This window comes from Rhinoderma darwinii, chromosome 1 (genome assembly GCF_050947455.1).
Source record: "Rhinoderma darwinii isolate aRhiDar2 chromosome 1, aRhiDar2.hap1, whole genome shotgun sequence".
NCBI lineage: Eukaryota > Metazoa > Chordata > Amphibia > Anura > Rhinodermatidae > Rhinoderma > Rhinoderma darwinii.
In genome coordinates, this window is record NC_134687.1 from 190,918,678 (window position 1) to 190,944,329 (window position 25,652).

The 25,652-nt window shown below is 39.8% G+C and overlaps 1 long non-coding RNA gene across 1 annotated transcript in view; it reads left to right on the forward strand.

Moving 5' to 3' along the window:
• The first annotated feature begins 12,718 nt into the window (after positions 1-12,718).
• Positions 12,719-25,652, forward strand: part of LOC142738714 (uncharacterized) — a 99,946-nt gene continuing 87,012 nt past the window's right edge. Inside the window, exons 1-2 of the long non-coding RNA XR_012880598.1 lie at positions 12,719-12,791; positions 13,975-14,036. This is a non-coding gene — a long non-coding RNA (uncharacterized LOC142738714). The remainder of the gene's footprint in view (positions 12,792-13,974; positions 14,037-25,652) is intronic.

Here is a 25,652-nt window from a genome sequence, read left to right on the forward strand (position 1 = left end):
CGGAGGAACGCGTCGCCATGGTAAGTATCCTTTCTTTTTTTCAGTGCAGGATTTCTGCAGCGGAATTTGGTGGGGTTATTCGGCCGGAATTCTCTGTGGCGCACAGAGCAATTACCCTGTGTATGCGCCCTGTGTGAACTTACCCTAACAGCATTGGGGATGCAACACAGCATGGCGTTGCTGCTTTTTCACACTGGTAGTGGTGCTTAGTGCATACAAGGCAGTTGTTCCCTCTTAACCGTTTTTTTAAGGAGTGGTGCTGCTAAAGTGCCAGTGTTCCACAAATACTGCTGTGTATTGCTTCTGACATGTGAGGGCCCTAAGTATCGGAAAGGGTCAGGAGTGACTAAAAGGTGATGAGCAGCAGCCCCCCAATAAAAGACAGTATGTGATTGGAACTGAAAAAATACATACTGTACCTCTGTATTAGGGAGAGGTGTAGAGACGCTGTCCTGTAACTGAGGGGTAAGCAGCCAGCATTGTCTGAACCAAGTTGGACGAAGTTGAACCAAATTAAAGAGATTGTGAATCTCGTGTATCCTAAGAAGTGTTGTGTTACTGTCTGCTGTGATTGTGTGCGAGGGCTACAATGGTAGGTAAAGTGTTTTTGCCATAAATTCCATGTCTCTGTTCCATTTTTCCGCGACTAACCTGCACATTGGCCTTATACCACCCAGGCCTCACATTATATTACATGTAAGGTCTCATGCACACCACCGTAGATCTTTGTCAGTGTGCTATCTGCAATTAATTTCTATGGTCCCATGCACATGACCGTGATGTTCACGGATCCGTGTGGGGGCCGCGAATCCGGGCCGCAAAAACTCAGGACATGTCATTTTATGGTCCAGATTTGCAGCTTCACAAACTAGCGATATGATTGTTTTTTGTTGCGGGTCCGTGATTCCTGATGACACACCGATGCACAACAAAAGTATTTTTGCAGACAAAAGGACCACAATGGATCCGTGGTTTTGCGGCCCACAAAACCACTACGGTCGTGCGCATTAGGCCTTTAATGGGGAATTTCCATCCGCAAAAAAAATTAAATTACTGTATCTGTGTTTTTTAAATATGCTAATATTTTGGAAGGTCATCTGCATAGCCTCATAGATTAACATTAGCTCCGTATTACGAATGGAAAAAAAACGGACGTAACACCTGTGAAAGCTGCCCTACATATCCGTTCTACATGTAATATGGCCATGTGCATGGGCCCTAAGTAAGTGGGTTTGCCTTATAAAAAAAACAAAGATAAAACATGATAATATTACAATGAGTTGTGTTAAACAACATATTTAGTTCTACTACACCTGTAGTTGTTCATTCCTTGATGAGACTTAAAATGCACACATGTATTTTTTGTACTAGTTTGATAAGACCTAACTTCACTTAGAAAGATTACACTGTAGCTTATGTTCAAGAACATGGTAATTTAACAAAAAATTGTTTCATTATTCCAAGGAATAATTTTCATACAGTTCTATTATAAAACATTCTTTAAGAATGTCCTGTTTGATATATTCAGACATAGACGCTAGCTAATCACAATCTTTAAAGTAAATGTCCTCAGCTGAACACATATACAATAATAGCTCTTCTTCTCTTTGAAGTGTTAAGTTCTTTCTAAAATTTATGACAACTTTTGCATAGATTTCCTTGCAACTTAATATTTTTACATTTTTGCATAAATATTACTTTGCTATAAATTTACTGAATTTCTATTCTGTTAGGTATAGGTTTGTAACTTATAATATTTGTTAACATTTCAATGTCCCTGTCTCTATGAGATAACAGGGTGTCCCGCTGCTTGGGCTGCCTTCACTCAGCTGTGTACTGTGTGGAAACTGGATAATAAGTGTATGTTCCCATAAAAAAGAACAAGGTCTCAAAAAAAAGTAGGTAATTTAGTCACAGAAATCTGCAGTAAATAGTGCATTTTTGCTGCACATATTGCTGTAAAAATGCTGTGTTTTTACGTGTGGATTGAGTGTCGAGCATTGATTATAGCAAACTTTACGCGCACCTGCGGACTTCCAGTGATTTTTCCTGCGTTTCTGCTGCATAAGGCTAGGTTTCAACGGGTATCCTGCAGATATGCTGCATAAAAATACGGAGTGTATCCGACTTAGAATCGGGCAGGGAATAATAGTAATGCTTTAAAGAAAAAACAAACAAAAAAAGCTCATACTTACCCCCAGGCATTGTCAAAGCAACGCGTCGCTCTATTCTGAGTGCAGCCCGGCCTCCTGGGAGGACGCTGCAGCCGTGTGACCTCTGGAGCCTGTGATTGGCTTCAGCAGTCACATGGGACGAAACATCATCTGAGGAAGCCAGGCTGCACTCAGAACAGAGGAACAGATCTCTATGACAATGGCTAGGCTGTAAGTATTAACTTTTTTGTTAATTAGAACCTCATTTTCGTTTTTCACTCCCTGCCTTCCATGAGCCATGAATTTTGTTATTTTTTCCGTCAATGGAGTGGTGTGAAGGCTTGTTTTTAGTGGAAGGAGTTGTAGTTTCTATTGGCACCATTGAAAGTACCATATATATAATGTACTGGGAAACTGAAAAAAATCTATGTGGGTTGGATTTGGAAAAAAAACATTGTCTTTTGGGTTTCGTTTTTACGTCTTTCGTCGTGCGGTAAAAATTACAAATTAACTTTATTCTGCTGGTCAATATGATTATGGCGATACCAAATTTATATAAAAAAATATGTTTTACTCCTTTTACAAAGAAAAAACTATTTGTTAAACAAAAATAAAAAATTGTGTTGTCATATTCTGAAAGCCATAACTTTTTTATATTTTTGTCGATTGAGCGTTGTTTGGGCTTATTTTTTGCGGCACGAGCTATGTTTTTTATCTGTACCATTTTTTGGGTACATATGACGTTTTGATCACTTTTTTTTTTTATTATATTTTTTTACTGCTAATTTGACCAAAAAAACTTAGATTCCGGCGTTCTATATATATTTTTTACGACGGTCACCGTGTGAGTTGAATAATGCTATATTGTAAGAGTTCAGACTTTTACGGATGCAGCAATACCAATTTTGCTTATTTTTGACATTACTTTAGAGAAAAAATGGGAAAAGTTTTTTTTTTCGAACTTCTACATTTTTTTTAATTATTTTTCACTACGGAAAACTTTATTAAACTTTCTTTTTAATTTTTTTATTAGTCCCCCTAGGGGACTTGAATCAGTGATCGCCAGATTGCTGGTTCAATACACTGCCAGAGGCAGGTTTTAACAAAGGCAGAGAGAAGGCAGACCTAGGGCCTTCTATGACCCCAGGCTGCCATGACAACCATCGTCACCCCACCCTTCTTTTACAGCTTAAATTCCGAGGTCATTATTGACTGCAGCATTTAAGTGGTTAAACGGCCAGGAACAGATCGATCGCTGTTCCTGGCTGTTAGCACGTGAGCCTCCTCCCTACTTCTCCCCCTGCACCATGACGTACAGGCACATCATGGTGCATCAAGGGGTTAAAAAAAAGTGTTTTATTTTTTCTTATTTGCGATTTTTGAGGTGTTTCCGGCACAAAAGTTGCAATATTTGCTATTTGTTGCGGGTTTTACCGCCCCCCTTGAATTAAATGGGGAAAACCCGCAACAAAAGAGCAAAAGATCCGCAGCATAAATTGACATGCTGCAGATTTAAAAACCGCACCACAGGTCAATTTATGAACGTTTTTACAGCGGATTTTTGTCTGGTAGCGCCTGCATGAGGTATGTTTTAATATAATTTTCTTTGCTGTTATTGTAAATTTAGCAGCATTTCCACTACGTGGGATCCCAGCCGAAGCGCTGTACAAAACGCAACAAAACTCAACCTGCGTATTTTAGTGAGGAATGTATTCTCCCCCTTGAAGTCTATGGGTCAAACATGCAGAATCTCTGCACTTAATACCCAGCATAATTTGACATACTGCAGAATTCGTGAAGCAACACTTTCTGCACAAATTTTCTGCGTTTTTTTTCCGCAGCGTTTGGCTGAGATTTAAAAAATCTCATTCACTTTACTGCGCCTGTAAACGCCGTTGATTTTCTGCACAGATTTTCTGCCGTGTTTACGCTGTGCGGGAACCCATGCTCTGGCAGCATCATCATAGGGGAAATTAGGCATTACTTTATGCTCATTGACATCAATGGGCTGTCGTTAAATGCATAGACTTGCTGAGAATGATGTTTGTGAATAACACTGAAAATTCTACACCTCTGCAATTTTTTTTTTTTTATTGCTCCAATACTAAGAATAAAAAAGCAACTTTGCAAATAACTAGGATCAGCAGGTTTGTTTGTAGCCTGTTGCCATAGAGAAATTTACTTGTCAATTATTGAGACTAGAAATAAGCAACAATTTCTATTAAAAAATATAAAAAATATTTATTCTGTAGTACCTCATGAAATTGGGCAATAAAGTACCCACTTTTTTTCACATGTACTGCGGAGTGCTGCCTATTTTTTGAATATTATATAGCTGGGATCTTGGCCTGTTCTCTGTGGCTTGCACCCACACTTTACCGGTGCTGCTGGACTTGTTTGTTTTTGTCTATATATATATATATATCTCTATATATCGCACACACACACACACACACACACACACACACATATAAATATATATATATGCTAATTTAATAGTGTATATATATATATATATATATATATATATATATATATATATATATATGTGTGTGTGTGTGTATATATATATATATATATATACATATAACACTGGGGTGACATAAATCTCACCAGCAGCTGTGTGTGCCTGTGTCTCTCACTCTGCTGCATCCAGCTCCCCCCTCCCCCTCTATAGACTTCTATTAGCAGCATGTCCCTCCTCCTTCTCCTTACTTTTGCTCCTCCTCCTACTCCCTCATTTTCTCTCCTTTTGCTCCTCCTCCTCTGTCATCCATGGGAAGTGTGTCTGTCTTTCTCACTTTGCTCCCTCCTTTTGCTTCTCCTCCTCCTCCTCCTTCCATGGGCAGTGTCTGTCTTTCTCTCTACTCCCTTTTCTTTCTCTCTCTGTTCTCCACTTCATAGACTTCTATAAGTAGGCAGCAAAGACACCCCCACTTTCTGCAGTCCATCTCATATGCTCTGTAACTAGGGAAGGATTTTGCTTGACAACAGGGGTGAACAGCAGATTACAGGAAGGGAGACACCCAGTGGAAGCAGCTTCACACAGAATTAGCATGATAAATCAACTATATTTACCCTTAAGTAAAGTATAAAGTTGATATATATCAAGTATATTATTAGATTAGCATACGTTATTTGAAAAGTTAGTATCTTTGCATTTAAAGGGGTTGTGCCACTATTATAAATCATATTTATTATATAGACTACAATGTAAAAGCTATGACATTTTACTTACACAGTATGGCACTACCTGGTCACACTGCCCACAGCAAGGTATCTGCATATTGATCTTCTGTTTACTGCAGAAGAGCCAATAGAATTGTCTGCCCTGCTTGTCAGGGAAGGGTTAGAGCCTCTGCAGTAGCATGTATAGCTGAGAAGACTCTTTTGTCTCAGCTTGTTAGAAATGTAAAGGTATGCATCTTGACATTTGATATGAACCTTACACATGTCCACAGTCTTTATTGTTTTGTTTCATTATATTTTCAATGCTTTCTAAGGGAGTAGCTTCTGTGGATGCGACAAAGTAAATATCTTTAATACTCAGTAAATCCAATGAATGCACTCAACATTTGGGGAAATATGCTGTTTGCACGTTCAGTATCCCACTGGCCGGTACACAGTAGTATCACTCCTGACTTATTGTATGATAATGACATTTTTAATTTATTTAAAGTTTCACATAATCCAAGGCATATTGCATAAAGGGGAAGTGTCATCAGAAAATGACCCATTATTTAACCGATTAACGCACCAAAACGTGCCCGTACATCCTGGCGCGGGGGTTGAAGTATGGAGCTGACACCCCGCATTAATGGCCAGGAACAGTGATCACTCTGATCCTGGCTGTTTAAGCACTTGGATGCCGCAGTCAATAGTGACCGCGGCATCCAAGCCGTTAGAAACAGAGGGCAGCTTCCTCCGACAGCCCATCGCCCTCCTGCGATGTGATTGCAGTGCGCCGATGGTTGTCTCTTTTAATCACTGCCTCTGACAGGACTTAACAGGTGCCTTTCAAAATGACAATGAACTGTGATACATTAGTAATGCAGTGTATTGAATCAGTGATCTGACAATCACTGGTTCAAATCCCCTAAGGGGACTAATGAAAGGTGTAAAAAAAATAATTAAGTAAAGTTTTCAGTAGTCTACCAAAAAAAAACGTAAAAGTTAAGAAAAATATATATTTTTCCCTAAAGTAATGTTAAAAAATATAAAAGTTAACATATCTGGTATTGGTTCGAAAATTCCTATCTCTTACAATATGTTATTTTGCTGTTAAATTGCTGTTTTTTTGGTCACCTTAGCTTCCAAAGAATGGAATAAAAAGTGATAAAAAAAATTGCTTGTACCCCAAAATAGTACCAATGAAAACTACAAATCGGGCAGCAAAAAATAAGCTAAAAAAAATATGGTTCTCAGAATATGGCGACACACAACTTTTTTTTTTTTATAAAAGTAGTAAAACATAAAAAAAATATAAAATTTGGTATCGCTGTAATGATATAAACACAAAGAATAAAGTGAACATGTAGTTTTTACTGCACAATGAGCGCCGTAAAAACGAAACCCCCAAAAAATTGTAGAACTGCTGTTTTTTTTTCCCATTTCACCCCACAATATTTTTTTTTTAATTTTTCCAGTGCATTATATGGTACATGAAATTGTGCCATGAAAAACTACAAGTTGTCCCGCAAAAAAACAAGCCCTCATATGACTATGTCGACAAAAAAATAAAAAACTTATGTCTTTTGGAAGACGGGGAGGATGAAACGAAAATGAAAAAACAAGAATTGGCCATGTCATTAAAGAGTTAAATAAAATATTTATGTTAGACCTATTTTAAAATAATATTTGGTGATTTTCTTTTTTCATTTTCTATGTTGTTATTTATATTAAAAAAATCATCCTAAAATCCTGTAGTTTTCAATCTGGCCACTGCGCCTCACATTTCTGTTCTGTACAGATCACTTCTCAGCAGTCATCTCATTATCATCACAGGCAGGATTACAATGACAGGTATATAGCCTAGAAAACTCTCCAATAGAAGTCAAAGGGTTCACAGGTTCCTATGGTCCATGTGGCTGCTGTAAAGCTTTTAAAAACAGCTTAGGCAAGATGGCTGCCCCCCTATAAACATGTATAGAAAATAGAATAAAAAAATCTACAATCAAAAAATAAAAACAGATTAGAAAAAAAAGATTATTCTTTACTTTCTACTTTTAATTAGGAAAAATAATATAGGCTACGCTTTTCTTTGAATTACGTGAAACTTTAAATAAAAGAAAAATTTAATTAGCGTGCAATAAGTCTGGAGTGCTGTTCATCTTGACTACAGTATATATCTTCACTACTGTGGATCCCATATTACCTATCTGCAGGGAAGTTAAGAAGGGACTTTATTGTCCGCTGTCAGAGGGGGAAGGAGACTGATTCTCCTCAGAGCTTGCCCCTAGTCGCATAGATTAGCAGCAGCACCAAGGGGGCCCAGGGAAACAAAAAAAAGTTGTTTTGTTATGCTAGAAAATATTCAACTAACTTTAAAACCGCTATCAACAGCATGTCTGTACTTTTGGTTTTCCAAGTATTCAATGGAAAACACCTTTAAAAGGTTCTGCAAATCTATGCTTTTGAAAAAAAATCTAAAATATTTTTGGGAAACAAAAGTCAGCTACAAGAATTTACAATTTAAAGAATAATTTGGATGATGAAACAAACTGTCATTATAGTCATTACATTTACACTAGATAGCCTTTAACAAAGTTCCTTACTATGTAAACCTTTGAAAGTTGTTTTTTTTTGTTTTGTTTTGTTTTATTTATAAAAAGGTCAGTGAGTTTTGTGCAACTGTATAATTCGTTTTTATTAAAAATTATTTTTACTTTTTCAGATACAGCTGCTCTGTATTGTGTATACAGAGCAGCTGTACCTTACCGTTATGTTAATAACTTAGATGTGATCGATTACAGGTGGTTCCTGCATGTCAGAGACACGCAGGGCTCGCTAACACTGAACCTGTCAGTCCTGTGGATCTGACGGATTCACGTCTTGGCGCACGATACAGTTGCTCTGTATACAGAATACAGAGCAGTTGTATCCCAAAAAGCAAAACATTTTTTTATTAAAAACGAATTATAAAGTTTCACAAAATACACTGACCTTTTTATTAAAAAAAAAATTGCATTTGAAGGTTTACATAACCTTTACAGAGTTTGGGAATATTATAAATTACTATGGATTTTCATAGTACTTGTGGGGAAATCCATTTGTAATCTTTTCGTACTGAAAAGTTACATTTCAAGCACAAACTTATTATACACTGAATGACCCACATACCAAATTACTGGAAATTTTCAGTACAGTTTGTTTGTCAGACACTGTATTTCCACTTGCCCTAGTTTTGCGTTGCCATCCTAATACGCTATTAATTCAGTATCTACTAGTAACCATGTCATGTGGCCTTTTGACAACATGATCATTATATTTCTAATTAATAGTGTAACTTAATTTGAGTTAATGATTCAAGTTATTTTCAGATCACTAAACTAACTTTGTCAACAGAAAGCAAACAAATAAACAAAGGTGAATAGCATTGGTCAGTTGCTATGGAAGAAATAGAGGTTAAGCTATCAGAGCTCCCTAACACGTCCTAATAAGTTCTATATGTTCTCTTAACTATTTTTACCATACTCACCTGAATTTAACTATATAACTCACCTCAATTTGCCAGGAATAATGTAGGTCAACATTAAATGTTTTGTTTTTTTTCTATAATGTGTACATATTAAACCATTGTATGCAAGTCAATTAGCTATCTTTAATAATATTATACTATATTTGTATATACATTTTATTACATTGAAATATGAAATTAATCTTGATCATTTAATACTGAGAACTATTACTATATCTGGGATAGTTAGATATGAGATTACAATACCTTTTTAATTAAGTGTCTGGATTATTTTGCCTTTTTAGGCATCTCAACGTATTTTAAAAGTCTGATCTGTGCAAATATTTTTTTGGGCAATATGTATTTATCATATCGAAGAAATGAAGATTATCTATTTTATCATTGTACTTATGTGTGACTGTTCTAAAGTGAAATTTTACAACTTGTTTTACCTGAAGTTCTATGGAAAACGTAATAGATCAGTGCATTCATGTCGAGTTACATTCTCAGATTTGCATTGACAAACTCAGCCCTACTTCATCAGTATGTATATAATTCAGTTTTGATCATTGAAGGTCTAGCACATGCCATCAATGAAATTAATGTTATGTTCACATATAGCTTTCATAAAGTTGACAAAGTCAAAATATAAATGTTTATGTATTCCAGGCGAACAGTTATTTAAAGAGGCTCTGTCACCAGATTTTGCAGCCCCTATCTGCTATATCAGCAGATAGGCGCTGCAATGTAGATTACAGTAACGTTTTTATTTTTTAAAAAACGAGCATTTTTGGCCAAGTTATGACCATTTTTGTAATTATGCAAATGAGGCTTGCAAAAGTCCAAGTGGGTGTGTTTAAAAGTAAAAGTCCAAGTGGGCGTGTATTATGTGCGTACATCGGGGCGTTTTTAATACTTTTACTAGCTGGGCGCTCTGATGAGAAGTATCATCCACTTCTCTTCAGAACGCCCAGCTTCTGGCAGTGCAGATCTGTAACGTCACTCACAGGTCCTGCATCGTGTCTGACACATCGGCACTAGAGGCTTCAGTTGATTCTGCAGCAGCCTCGGCGTTAGCAGGTAAGTCAATGTAGCTACTTACCTGCAAACGCTGATGCTGCTGCAGAATCAACTGTAGCCTCAGGTGCCGATGTGTCCTCGCTCGTCTGACACGATGCAGGACCTGTGAGTGACGTCACAGCAGTGATCAGGCAGAAGCTGGGCGTTCTGAAGAGAAGTGGATGATACTTCTCATCAGAGCGCCCAGCTAGTAAAAGTATTAAAAACGCCCCGATGTACGCACATAATACACGCCCACTTGGACTTTTACTTTTAAACACACCCACTTGGACTTTTGCAAGCCTCATTTGCATAATTACAAAAATGGTCATAACTTGGCCAAAAATGCTAGTTTTTAAAAAATAAAAACGTTACTGTAATCTACATTGCAGCGCCTATCTGCTGCAATAGCAGATAGGGGTTGCAAAATCTGGTGACAGAGCCTCTTTAAGTCTCTTAGATTTTAGTCTTTATATTTATCTCCAGCATTGTAAACCACATCAGTTGGGTGCATGCCTGAAGAAGCTGCTAAATCTGATATGAATTTGAGGCACCTTAGAATTATGTGCTCTTTAAACATTGTGATATAGACTAGTGACAAGTTATCTCTAGTTTTAAACTTCAGTCCAGTACTTGGCATTTGTACACTACATGGTCAAAATTATGTGGACACCTGCCCATCACATGAGCTTGTCACATAGTTACATAGTTAATTAGTTAGTATGGTTGAAAAAAGACACATGTCCATCAAGTTGCACATCCCATTCCAAAAACATGAGCGCTGTAACAGATTCTGCTCTATGATGTTCGACTGCAGTTAAAAGTGGTCCTTTTAAAAGAATACAGTGCTCATTTAAAATCTTCCAAAGCGCACATGTATGCCATGGGCGATTAAACCAGGGAGACTATTAAGTGATAGGATCAAACAGAAAAAATTATCTAGGACCAATGAGAAACTAAAGGATAGCAGTGAGGAGAGAACATATAATCCAGGAAAAATACTACCTATATTTATTTTAAATTATACAATCTCCACACTAATCGTGATACTTAGGCCTTATTCACACAAACGTGTTATACGTCCGTGATACGCACGTGATTTTCACGGTCATCGTACAGACCTATGTTAGTGAATGGGGCCGTTCAGACTGTCAGTGATTTTCACGCAGCGTATGTGCGCTGCATAAAACTCCGGGTGACGCACGTCATTCGCGCTACAGCTGGTAAAGAAGAGAAGGGAAACATATAATTCCCTCCCTCTTTACTGTGTCGTCACATAAAAAGGGAGAGTCATAATTATTCCAGCTGCACGAAAATCACGCAGCCACGCACCATATACACATGTCACACTGAACTTTTGAGCTCGCAAAACGGACACGTTCATGTGAATAAGGCCTAAATGTCCCTCCAGTGTTAGTATTGATAATTTTTTAGCGAGTTTAAATCTCCAGGCCATGAATGAGAGACAGCAAGTGGACTTAAACCAAGAGATAACGGTACAGGAGGTGGAAATGACAATTAAATCACGTAAGAATGCTAAATCTCCGGAAATAGATGGCTATATAAGTGAATATTATAAAGAATTTGCCTCCATCCTGTCACCACATCTCACCAATCTTTTCAATTATTTTTGTCGGGGAGCTATTGTCACAACGTGGGGTGTGGACCCACTGGGCCGTATCATGTAGCGGGATAGCAGCTGGCCAAACAGGTATATGCAATGTCTATAGTTCTGAAAGGATACCTGAGGCAATGTAGACAGTAGCGGTGGTTTCAGGCTAAGATAAGGCTCCGGCAGTAGACAGACAACCGGCAGAGGGCGTCACGGTCGATTCAGCGGAGAGCACAACACAACTCTTCAAGGCACAGGGGCACGGTAGCATGGGATAGAGGGTACAGGCAGCATGAACGGGAAACACTGGGAACTGGAAAACACTTAGAAGACCATTTTCAAAGACAAACTAGGGTAACAACGCTCAGGCAATGATTGGGAGGGCAGAGCCCTTTTATAGTCCAGAGGCATTCTGGGCTAATTTGCAGCTTTTCTGCATGTGGGCGTACTGGCCCATTAAGGGCGGGCACACACACACACATCCTGTAGGAGCCAGTCTCAGAAGGCGGAAGTGAGTGCCGGCGTCTCCCAGGAGGGAGATGCCGCCTGGAACTCACTCGTCCATGGCCGCGACCATCAGGGGGTAAGTCAGGACGACGGTCCGTGGCCATAGACGTTACAGCTATCCCTCCAAAAGAAGTGCTGGAAGCCAGAATTGTCACAATTAAGACAAAGGGAAAGAACCTACTGTTTCCGGAGAATTATCTTCCAATCTCCCTGCTGAATGGGGATCTTAAATATTTTGAAAGGATCCTTTCTACAGTAATGGATAGTCTGATAGACTCAGATCAAGTAGGCATTATGCCTTGGAATCAAACTAGAGATGCCACTAGACGAGTGATTGATTTGGTCCAGCTAGCGGGTGCCTCAGGAGACCCCAGTGTTTTCTTGTCTTTAGATGATGAAAAAGATTTTGACAGGGGACACTGGGGCTTCCTAGAGGCAACCCTGTGTAGGTTTGGTCTATCTGACTCATTTCTTCAGGCTATGTTTGTTGCGGAACGGGAGTGGTGTTCTGGCACCAAGTGTCAGATCATGTCAGTCTTTCCCACCTGTACCGCCTTTAGACAGTTGTTCTTAAATGAAGTCTGGTGATCGTCCCTTTATTTCCCCTCCTGGACTCTCCCATTATTTCCCTCTATCTCCCCTCAAATAATTTCCCCTTTTGGACTGTTCCATGCACAGGAGGCGTGGCTGTTGTTGCATGACAGTTGGTAGGAAAAAGCAGTTGAAGGACTGAGTAAGCCATTTTACAGACGGGGTATCCTGAGTCCAAAGTAAAAAAAGCAAAGTATTTATCATCAACCAATAGACTTTATCACAGCAAGTGGTATATGTACTGTGCCCCCTCTGTGTCTCCCTCAGATAAACATGCTGTTTTAACTGTTAAACTATTTTCTGTGTTAGTCTGGATTATTTCACCCACAACGACGTTGCCTAGTACCCGATATCATCACAATGTTGTGTTTGTATAATGGCTCTACTGCAAGGTTCTGTATCGCAGGAACCCTGTCTGATCGCTTTAAAATCTCTAACGGTACTCGTCAGGTATGCCCCCTTTCTCCCTTAATTTTTAATCTAATGATAGTACCTCTGGCAATTAGATCAAGCAAGGATATGTTGGGAATCAAATGTGGTGCTGAAAACTTCTGCATTGGACTTTACGCGGATGATATAGTGATATCATGCGTAGACCATGTAAGATCTTGGCGTAGTCTTAGGAAAATAATTGATATATATTCAGCTGTGTCATATTACAGACTAAATGAAAGTAAATGCCGGATTTTCTTAATTAACTCAACCACCAAAATAAACTATGCTTTGAAATCTGAATTTTCTTTTATTTGGGACCCAGATGGTTTCCCTTATTTAGGTATACAATATTACATTCTTTGGAACTGATAGTGAAGTACAACAGTACCAACTTAATTGCACAGGTCAAAACTGAACTTAAAAAAATAGATGAGAGTTTATTCTCCTGGATTGCCAGAATAAATTTAGTAAAAATGAAAATACTTCCTCTAAATCGCTGTAACTTTAGATGCATTCCGATACAATTCCCAAATGCGGTATTGAATGAGCTACAAAAATTACTATTGAACTTTAGGTGGGCAAGAAGAAAGCACAAATAAATGCAGTAACTTTATATGTACCATTACGAAGAGGAGGTATGGTTATTCCTGACATAAGGCTATATAACTAGGCTTTAGTCGAACCGGCAAAGGCCTTCTGGAACTCGGTAAACCAAAAATAATGGGTTTATTTGGAGTGTCTGTTTTGTGGTTTTAAAACACTGAAGGGATTACTCATATGCCATCTCTTGAACCTTATCAAAATTAAAAACAAGCCTCTATTAGATTCTACAAAATAAATATTGCTCGCTTGGAACAAATATGTTTCAAGGAACAACTGTATCACATTGGTACTTGCGGACTTTCAGTTGGATAACTGTACATTTTTAATATCGGATCTAGAGATTGCGGAATGGCAACTACTAGGAAAAAGAACTCTTGGAAACCTGTCTACAGAATTAAAGGTAATGCCTTTCCCCCTCTTATCTTTAAAATACAATCTTTCATATAGAATTTTTTTTACTTATATTCGATTTATGTTGGAGGGACTGCCATAGAAGAGGAAGCTTATTTCATATATGGTGGGAATGCCCTAAAATCTTTGAATATTGGCGTGAGGTGTTTTATTTAACAACAGACACTTGTAAAACTACTGTTGAGCCAACACCAGAACTGGCACTGCTTCATCTTTCATTTGAAGCAGTCCCAGATAGATGTAGATGGGTGGTCCGCAGGATATGTATAGCTGCTAAAGCGGAATTAGTGTCTAAATGGAAATCTAAAGAACTTCCACAATTAAATGGACTGAGGAGAAAGCGAATCAATAGTTTTTATATGAGAAGTGCATGCAGAAGAATGGGGTTATCCGAGTAAAGTCGTTGCTAGAGAAGATGGTCTTGCTGGTCATCCGATCTATAGATCTAGTCTCAAATCAAGTTGATACCCAAGAATTCTTTTCATCTGCCGCATAAAGATATGAACAAGGTACCATCCTTTTTTTTTTATACATCGTCTATGTTTTTGTTGTTTTATGTGATACAGGGAGCAGGGAAGGGATGGATAAGGACATTCTTATGCCCGCGTAAAATATGTATGTATTTTTATAAACGATACATATAATGTGAAAATTGTAAACTGAATTTCTAACATTATAATTCTACATAAAGAAAGAAAGAAATATAATTTCTATTTCATGATAAAAAAAAAAATTTGAATGTGAACATTTTTAATTCAAGCTTTAAATGCCAGATATCGCTAAAAGAGCAACTGCTAGCTCGTTAATATAGGTAAAAACAAGTGGAGCCATAATTGTTGCCAAAAAACCCCCACAAAAAATCATGTTAATCACCTAAAGATAAAGTTCTAGACCTATAACCAATACACGTGAAAAAAAACAAACCACAAAAAGTGTTCTGGTAATATGACCCAAAATAGCCTGGATATAAAGGTGTCTAAAAAAAATCCTCTGAAAAACGAGAGATAAAATCTGATTGTATATGGGCAACTATTAGCAAATACCAAAGAAATGGACCCCAATAGTTGGTGGGCACATTAGAAATCAATACAAAAATTGCCTGCCGGCAACAAAAGCCCTGTTTTCCAACTATCGATTGGTTAAAGTAACAAAGTTTTAAAGTAACAAAATTTTATTATGCCATCATAGCAAGAGAACAGACCACATAGAAATTAAAAGATTCAAGTCCATAGCTGACACTGATCAGCATAGTGCAATATTAGACACCTCTATTGTGGGTATTCAGAGTGCTAGCGGCTGCAGAACGCTGCACCCAAGTCCTCAGTTAAATTATTAGAAGTCAGCAGGGACATTTAGTCAGTAGCCCCGATACCCCTGAAGACGCTACATCTGTAGGGAAACATGTCGGGGGGGGGGGGGGGGGCTCTCTCTGAGATTTTAACCAATGTCCCTGCTGACTTCTAATAATTTAACTGAGGACTTGGGTGCAGCGTTCTGCAGCCGCTAGCACTCTGAATACCCACAATAGAGGTGTCTAATATTGCACTATGCTGATCAGTGTCAGCTATGGACTTGAATCTTTTAATTTCTATGTGGTCTGTTCTCTTGCTATGATGGCATAATAAAATGTTGTTACTTTAAAACGTTGTTACTTTAACCAATCGATAGTTGGAAAACAGGGCTTTTGATGCCGGCAGGCAATTTTTGTATTGATATATGGGCAACTACACTCTTCCTTTGCACCAATTTTAACAAATCTCACCTAAAGTATGTCTAGTCAGTCCAGTTCATATGTTTTGTGACAAGTACTTCATATTTATAATCTCATGATATTTAATTTCCTAAAAATGAGAGATAATTTTTTTACAATTTTGCATTGTTTGAAGTGATTATTTTGTTAAATAAAAATGTAATTTTCTCTTCAAATACTAAATAAACAAGAGTAACATGAATATTCAACATTAATCACTATTTTTCTCTTCCATGATTCTCTCTTTTTTTTTTTTCTCTCTTGAACTTATATTTTTACTCCCTCCTACAATATTGTACAAAATTCAGCTGGGAATAGCTTGACATTTTCAACCACTGTTGTTTGTACAGGGAGTTTTCTATGAATGTGGGTTGTGTTCAGCCTCATCATTTACAGATCATGAGCAGCTCAACTGTATCAAGGAATCATGAAGACTGAAATTCACATAGGGCAGTAAGGTATATTGTGCAGAATTTTCAGAATGCCTGACAGTATACAACGGATATACAGTAAATAATTGAAAGTAGAGAAATGATTGCATAGTATCGGAAAATCTATAATCCTTATGGATAACATTGTGCGCATTGACTACATGTATTTATTGTTTCCGTCTAAAATACGATCAGGTGAACAATGGAATACAAAAATGTATTTGTTTCTTGTTGTTCTGTTTATAGCATTAAAAGCCAACCATATCTATTTTCCTTCAGATTAATTTATATCACTCCTCCAGTGAAGCAGGAGTTCTCCCACTCTCGATCGGGGGCAAAGTGGCAATGCTTGTAGATCCCTATGACTAAATTGCTTGCCGCATTGTTGGAAGTCATGGAATTTCCGTTGTGGTGCACCACAGAGTTCAACCTGATTATGACCTTGAAACTAGTAAACTATTATATCAATTAGTTAAAAATAAATTCCTGCAGACTTATGAAATCATTCCCACCACCTCGTAACCTGGACTACATTATAAAAGTGTTCTGACATTTTCCTAATGCCACCTCTAATTTTCTTTATAAATGAGAATTATTAGGTTTTTGTCTGTTATCTTGATTCTAAAACACACTGTCTGCAGCCAGTAGCTTTGGTTAGTACATATCCCAGGTCTCACACAAGAAAGTGTGGTCAGATTACATCTATCAGAAGATTTAGTTATAAAGATCATTTCAACTTCTTAGCAGGATGCTGAAGAGCTACATATTCAGATCTAGGCACCGTTTAAAGAACCACTCCAGCAATTTTTTTCCATATGTGATGCAAATTTACCAGCAATATTCTCGCAGTGTCATTTGTTTACTTTCCAGCTCAGTTACATCTATATATTTTGAACCTTTTTGTTATGGGCAGCTGTGTCATGTGATCACAGACTGACCACCAAAATAGACCATGTTCTACTGTGTAGACAGGGGGTTAGTCTCTACTGTGTGGCTGACTTCCTGTGAACGACAGGATTTTATCATCTCCAATATAATCCCTCCTGGCAGCTCTAAAATGCCTCCCCTCCCCTGCTAGTTCAACCCTCCTTGTTTCTCTGTATGCCCCAGCATGACTATAGTGCTGCTAAAGAGATCATTTCTTCCCTATCTAAGGCACCTGGAGTGCAGTGATATAATAGTTGAGTCCATACAATGATTAGCTGCAGAGTATTAAAACTCCCCTGATTCACACTGACTGTCTATACAATCTGTGTGCGGAGAGTCCAGTGTATTTCTATGAGATAGAGCTTCACACTGCTCTCCCATGTTAGAGCTGACATAAATCTATCACAAGCAAAAGACAGGGAAAGCAGTGTGACGCTGCATCACATAGAAAAACTGTACATCAAGACTCTGCAGTTAGGGGACATAGGTTTAATGTCACTGATCTATCACTTGCTACAATTAAGTAGAACTCAGAACAGAGCAAGTGCAGTGTGATGGGACTCTGAAGTCAGAGGCATCATGTGAAATGTAGACTGTATTAGGGCAATTATATCAATGGGGAAGAAGGAACCAAGGTGGCAGACAACCCAGAAATGACATATTAACTTAAACAGGTATACACAAGGCATAAAAAGAGACTCCTTATTATTCTTTAATAATAACCTATTCTGCCCTATATAGGCAAGAACATTTTTTGCTGGAGTGCTTCTTTATGGCACAGGAGGGGTTTCAGACTGTGCCCTAAACAGAAGCATTCAGATTACAGACAGTATGAAAACTTAAGCCCACTGCAGGATGAAACATAGAGAACTGGTTAGAAAAAGCCTTATTTAATCTATAGGAAACAGGAAGACGTTTGAAAAAGATTTAGGTAGCCACATCAGAGAAGACAGGGTTAGGACGATTTGGGGATCTCATCCAATACATTCCTAGATTGTTGCTATGCAATCAATCAGGCACATTCTGCTTAATATTTTATTACTCAGAAACCTACAAGAGACTGCAGTGACATCAGATATAATCATTACAGGTGATAATTTTCTATGGGTGACTTTTATTTTCAGCAGAGTTTCCCTTTTAACTAATTTTACAAATAGAATAGATTCCATTTGTCCTAATTGGTAAGAATACAATAATTAGCTTTTCTTAATAATACTACAACGTTGTGATACCAGAGCTAAGTTTATTATTTTTCTATTTCGGTATACATATATATTTATATGATCTGTGATATACCTACATCCTGAGAAATGAATCCCTTAACCCCTTAAGGACGCAGCCTAGTTTGGGCCTTAAGGCTCAGAGCCCATTTTTCAAATCTGACATATTTCACTTTATGTGGTAATAACGTCGGAATGCTTAAACCTATCCAAGCGATTCTGAGATTGTTTTCTCGTGACACTTTGGGCTTCATGTTCGTGGTAAAATTTGGTCGATATATTCAGTGTTTATTGGTGAAAAATTGCAAAATTTAGAGAAAATTTTGAAAAAATTGCATTTTTCAGAATTTAAATGCATCTGCTTGTAAAACAGACGGTTATACCACCCAAAATAGTTACTAGTTCACATTTCCCATATGTCTACTTTAGATTGGCATCGTTTTTTTAACATTCTTTTATTTTTCTTGGACGTTACAAGGCTTAGAACATAAACAGCAATTTCTCATATTTTTAAGAAAATTTCAAAAGCCTTTTTTTTAAGGTACCTCTTGAGTTCTGAAGTGGCTTTGAGGGGCCTATGTATTAGAAACCCCCATAAAACACCCCATTTTAAAAACTAGACCCCTCAAAGTATTCAAAACAGCATTTAGAAAGTTTTTTAACCCTTCAGGCATTTCACAGGAATTAAAGCAATGTGGAGGTGAAATTTGCAAATTTCATTTTTCTTGCTGAATTTCAATATTATTCCATTTTTTTCTGTAACACAGAAGATTTTACCAGATAAATACTACTAAATATGTATTGTCCAGATTCTGCAGTTTTTAGAAATGTCCCACATGTGGCTCTAGTGCGCTCGTGGAATAAAACACAAGCCTCAGAAACAAAGGAGCACCTAGTGCATTTTGAGGCCTCTTTTTTATTAGAATATATTTTAGGCAGCATGCCAGGTTTGAAGAGGTGTTGAGGTATGAAAGCAATGGAAACCCACCAGAAGTGACCCCATTTTGGAAACTAGACCCCTCAAGGAATTCATTTATGGTTGTTGTTATCATTTTGACCACACCGTTTTTTCACAGCACCTATTTGAATTGGGCTGTGAATTAAAAAAATGATATTTTTTTCCATTAAGATGTAATTTTTGTTCAAAATTTCTTATTTTCACAAGGAATAAAACACCCCATTTTGTTGCCCAATTTGTCCTGAGTGCGGCAATACCCCATTTGTGGTGATAAACTGATGTTTGGGCCCATGGCAGGACTCAGAAGGAAAGGACCACCATTTGGCCTACTGGAGCTTTTCTTGTGCTAAGTCATGTATGCAGAAGCCCCTGAGGTACCAGTACAGTTAAAACCCCCGAGAAGTGACCCCATTTTAAAAACTACACCCCTTAAGACATTCATCTAGTGGTGTAGTGAGCATTTTGACCCCACAGTTATTGTGTAAAAGGTAATGCGCAGCAGATGGTGCAAAGTGAGATTTGCAATTTCCTATGCATATATGCCATTTCAGTGTCTGATATATTGTGCCCAGCATGTGCCACTGGAGACATACACCCCATAAATTGTAATGTGGGTTCTCCCGGGTACGGCAATACCCTACATGTGGCTGTTATTAGCTGCCTGGGCACACGACAGGGCTCAGAAGGGAAGGACCACCATTTAGCCTACTGGAGCTTTTCTGGTGCTAAGTCATGTAGGCAGAACCCCTGAGGTACCAGTACAGTTGAAACCCCCGAGAAGTGACCCCATTTTAAAAACTACACCCCTTAAGACATTCATCTAGTGGTGTAGTGAGCATTTTGACCCCACAGTTATTGTGTAAAAGGTAATGCGCAGCAGATGGTGCAAAGTGAGATTTGCAATTTCCTATGCATATATGCCATTTCAGTGTCTGATATATTGTGCCCAGCATGTGCCACTGGAGACATACACCCCATAAATTGTAATGTGGGTTCTCCCGGGTACGGCAATACCCTACATGTGGCTGTTATTAGCTGCCTGGGCACACGACAGGGCTCAGAAGGGAAGGACCACCATTTAGCCTACTGGAGCTTTTCTGGTGCTAAGTCATGTAGGCAGAACCCCTGAGGTACCAGTACAGTTGAAACCCCCGAGAAGTGACCCCATTTTAAAAACTACACCCCTTAAGACATTCATCTAGTGGTGTAGTGAGCATTTTGACCCCACAGTTATTGTGTAAAAGGTAATGCGCAGCAGATGGTGCAAAGTGAGATTTGCAATTTCCTATGCATATATGCCATTTCAGTGTCTGATATATTGTGCCCAGCATGTGCCACTGGAGACATACACCCCATAAATTGTAATGTGGGTTCTCCCGGGTACGGCAATACCCTACATGTGGCTGTTATTAGCTGCCTGGGCACACGACAGGGCTCAGAAGGGAAGGACCACCATTTAGCCTACTGGAGCTTTTCTGGTGCTAAGTCATGTAGGCAGAACCCCTGAGGTACCAGTACAGTTGAAACCCCCGAGAAGTGACCCCATTTTAAAAACTACACCCCTTAAGACATTCATCTAGTGGTGTAGTGAGCATTTTGACCCCACAGTTATTGTGTAAAAGGTAATGCGCAGCAGATGGTGCAAAGTGAGATTTGCAATTTCCTATGCATATATGCCATTTCAGTGTCTGATATATTGTGCCCAGCATGTGCCACTGGAGACATACACCCCATAAATTGTAATGTGGGTTCTCCCGGGTACGGCAATACCCTACATGTGGCTGTTATTAGCTGCCTGGGCACACGACAGGGCTCAGAAGGGAAGGACCACCATTTAGCCTACTGGAGCTTTTCTGGTGCTAAGTCATGTAGGCAGAACCCCTGAGGTACCAGTACAGTTGAAACCCCCGAGAAGTGACCCCATTTTAAAAACTACACCCCTTAAGACATTCATCTAGTGGTGTAGTGAGCATTTTGACCCCACAGTTATTGTGTAAAAGGTAATGCGCAGCAGATGGTGCAAAGTGAGATTTGCAATTTCCTATGCATATATGCCATTTCAGTGTCTGATATATTGTGCCCAGCATGTGCCACTGGAGACATACACCCCATAAATTGTAATGTGGGTTCTCCCGGGTACGGCAATACCCTACATGTGGCTGTTATTAGCTGCCTGGGCACACGACAGGGCTCAGAAGGGAAGGACCACCATTTAGCCTACTGGAGCTTTTCTGGTGCTAAGTCATGTAGGCAGAACCCCTGAGGTACCAGTACAGTTGAAACCCCCGAGAAGTGACCCCATTTTAAAAACTACACCCCTTAAGACATTCATCTAGTGGTGTAGTGAGCATTTTGACCCCACAGTTATTGTGTAAAAGGTAATGCGCAGCAGATGGTGCAAAGTGAGATTTGCAATTTCCTATGCATATATGCCATTTCAGTGTCTGATATATTGTGCCCAGCATGTGCCACTGGAGACATACACCCCATAAATTGTAATGTGGGTTCTCCCGGGTACGGCAATACCCTACATGTGGCTGTTATTAGCTGCCTGGGCACACGACAGGGCTCAGAAGGGAAGGACCACCATTTAGCCTACTGGAGCTTTTCTGGTGCTAAGTCATGTAGGCAGAACCCCTGAGGTACCAGTACAGTTGAAACCCCCGAGAAGTGACCCCATTTTAAAAACTACACCCCTTAAGACATTCATCTAGAGTGTAGTGAGCATTTTGACCCAACAGTTATTGTGTAAAAGGTAATGCGCAGTAGATGGTGCAAAGTGAGATTTGCAATTTCCTATACATATATGCCATTTCAGTGTCCGATATATTGTGCCCAGCATGTGCCACCGGAGACATACACCCCATAAATTGTAATGTGGGTTCTCCCGGGTACGGCAATACCCTACATGTGGCTGTTATTTGCTGCTTGGGCACATGGCAGGGCTCAAAAGGGAAAGATGAGGGGGATAAGCTGTGCGGAGTGCATCAGGGTAAATTAAAAATCAAGGGATGTATGGTAAATTTTAAAACAATCTTTCATACAGAGCCCTGGTTTTTCGGGACACGTGTCGCATTGGTATGTTGTGTCCTTCCTTATCCCCCTCTTATAGCACACTTTGCACCTCTTTTGACTTTTTCCCTTCTTGCCAGTTTGGGGAACTTCTCCTGGAAAGTGTTGCCCTGGTACGATGCGTGTGGCCTCGCTTCCAGAAGTACTGGGTGCCCCTCCTTCCTGGTCGCCAAAAATTAGGTTCTTTATAACCACCTCTTGAAATTCCAGGAAAGTTCCCCTCTGGCCTGCACATCGACGTAGCACGTACGCATTGTACAATGCCATCTGTATGATGTGCACGGCCAGCTTCTTATACCACACCCTCGATTTCCGCGTAGCGCTGTAGGGCTTCAGGACTTGATCTGACAAGTCCACCCCTCCCATGTACCTATTGTAGTCCAGGATGCAATCTGGTTTGGGGGTCTCTGTACTGGTACCTCGTACAGGTACATGGGTACTGGTGTGGCCATGTATTGTTGTCAATACAAGGACATCTCTCTTGTCCTTGTACTTGACACACAATATGTTGCTACTAGAATGTGCCCTGCTCTCACCCCTTCTGAGTGTTTGCCCAAGCAGTGTTTTAGGGAGGCCTCTAAGATTTTTTCTAGCAGTGCCGCATGCCGCAGTCCTTCTGGAAGCGAGGCACTTGAAGAGCGGGACGCTGGTATAAAAATTATCCAGGTAGAGGTGGTAACCCTGGTCCAGCAGTGGGTGCACCAAATCCCACACAATTTTTGCGTTAATTCCCAGTAAGGGGGGGCATTCTGGGGGCTGAATACTGCTGTCCTTCCCTTCATATATCCTGAATTTATATGTATACCCTGATGCACTCTCGCACAGCTTATACAACTTCACGCCATACCTTGCCCTCTTACTTGGCAGGTATTGGCGGAATTGAAGCCTCCCTTTAAAATGTACCAGGGACTCATCAATGGAAATACACTTCTCGGGGGTGTATGCTTGGGCAAACCGGGCACTGAAATGGTCTAATAGGGGTCTCAGTTTATATAAACGGTCAAAACTGGGGTCATCTCGGGGTGGGCACTGCTCATTATCGGCATAATGTAGGAAGCGAAGTATTGCCTCATAACGCATCCTGGACATGGCCATACGGTACATCGGGGTGTGGTATAGGATGTCCGTGCTCCAGTAGGTCCTAATGGATGGCTTTTTTAGAAGCCCCATGTTCAAGAGCAGTCCCCAGAACTTGCCCAACTCTGCTGCGTTTACAGGAGTCCACCTCTGGGATTGGGCATAAAATGAGTTGGGGTTCTTGGTGATATACTGTTGGGCATATAAATTAGTCTGGGTGACCATTAGCTCTATAAAGTTATCAGTGAAGAAGAACTTGAAAAAGTCCATCTCACTGAACCCTGCCGTGTTAAATTTGATGCCTGGGCTGCCCGTGTACTCAGGGATTTGGGGTTCATAATGGTCTGGTGTGGGTGTCCAAATGGGGTCACTTCGCTCAGGGGTATCACTTGTTGTGGGGTCACTTCTCTCAGGGATTTCTACTATGGTGGTGGTCCTGGGGCGTCTCCTAGGGGGTCCCTCCTCTTCATCGCTGGATGAGGAGGTAGACAAATAAAATACTGTATCGCCATCCGACGAGTCTGTGTCGGAGGCCAGAAATGCATACGCCTCTTCAGCAGTAAATGTCCGTTGGGACATGCTTGTTGTGCGAAGACAAAATTTATATACTGCAAAAAAATAAATCCCTAACTGGGAGCAATAGGATAGCACAACTAGCACAAATGTGTGTTTTGTTTTTAGAGAGCAAGTGGACTTCCCTGACACTAAAGCTAACTAGGGCGAGGGTTCCTAACACTAAACCTAACTAAATTTTATGTGGACTTCCCTAACGCTAAACCTAACTACGGCGACGATTCCCTGACACTAAACCTATCTAGATTATTTCAAGCTTCCCTGACACTAAACCTAACTACGGTGACGGGTGCCTGACACTAAACCTATCTAATTATTCCGAGCTTCCCTGACGCTAAACCTAACTACGGTGATGGATCCCTAACGCTAAGCCTATCTACGGTGACCGATTCCTGACGCTAAATTCCCTGACACTATACCTAACTACGCTTTTTGACGGTTCCCTGACACTAACTAACCCTAATACTAAACTAACCAGTTAAATTTTCAAAATTGGCTAAACTAACTATTTTTTTTTGTTTCTTTTTTTTCTTTTTATATTTTTTTTTTTGTTTTATGTTTTATATAGAAAAAAATGAAAAAAAAATCCCCAGGGACCAAGAAATGTGGTCCTGAAGACTGAAAAGTGGTCAGTGATAGGAGATCACTGACCAAAAAACGTGGGTAGAACTCAAAGAGGAAGGGAACAGGAGTGGGTAGTGGATGGGGTGGTGGGAAGCAAAAAAAACGTTGTTTTAGAAACTTTTTTTCACTTTTTTTCACTTCTTTTCTCTCTGACTCTCTGCTCACAACCGATCTCAACGCCTCGCTAACTCCAACAGGGCGTTCAGGGCGGTTGCAGCAGGATGTGAGGTCAGAGAGAGGAAGTGACGAGAATGATCGCTGCTATTGGCTAGTTACTCACTGACTAGCCAATAGCGGCGATCGGCGAGGCGGGACCATAGTAAATGGTCCCGGCCCATTATGCTGTGATAGCATGCTGTCAGAAACAGCAGCTATCACAGCTCAGGAACGCCGGGCTCGAGCACTGCTGTGCTGAATGAGACCGATCGCTGCTATTGGCTAGTTACTCACTGACTAGCCAATAGCGGCGATCGGCGAGGCGGGACCATAGTAAATGGTCCCGGCCCATTATGCTGTGATAGCATGCTGTCAGAAACAGCAGCTATCACAGCTCAGGAACGCCGGGCTCGAGCACTGCTGTGCTGAATGAGACCGATCGCTGCTATTGGCTAGTTACTCACTGACTAGCCAATAGCGGCGATCGGCGAGGCGGGACCATAGTAAATGGTCCCGTCCCATTATGCCGTGATAGCCTGCTGTCAGAAACAGCAGCTATCACAGCGCATGAACGCGCCGGGCGCGCGCACCGCTGTTCTAACTGCAAGACGTACTATTACGGCATGGAGCGCGAACGATAGAGCTGCCATGACGTAATAGTACGTCAAGGAGCGGGAAGGGGCTAATACTAAACTAACCAGTTAAATTTTCAAAATTGGCTAAACTAACTATTTTTTTTTGTTTCTTTTTTTTCTTTTTATATTTTTTTTTTTGTTTTATGTTTTATATAGAAAAAAATGAAAAAAAAATCCCCAGG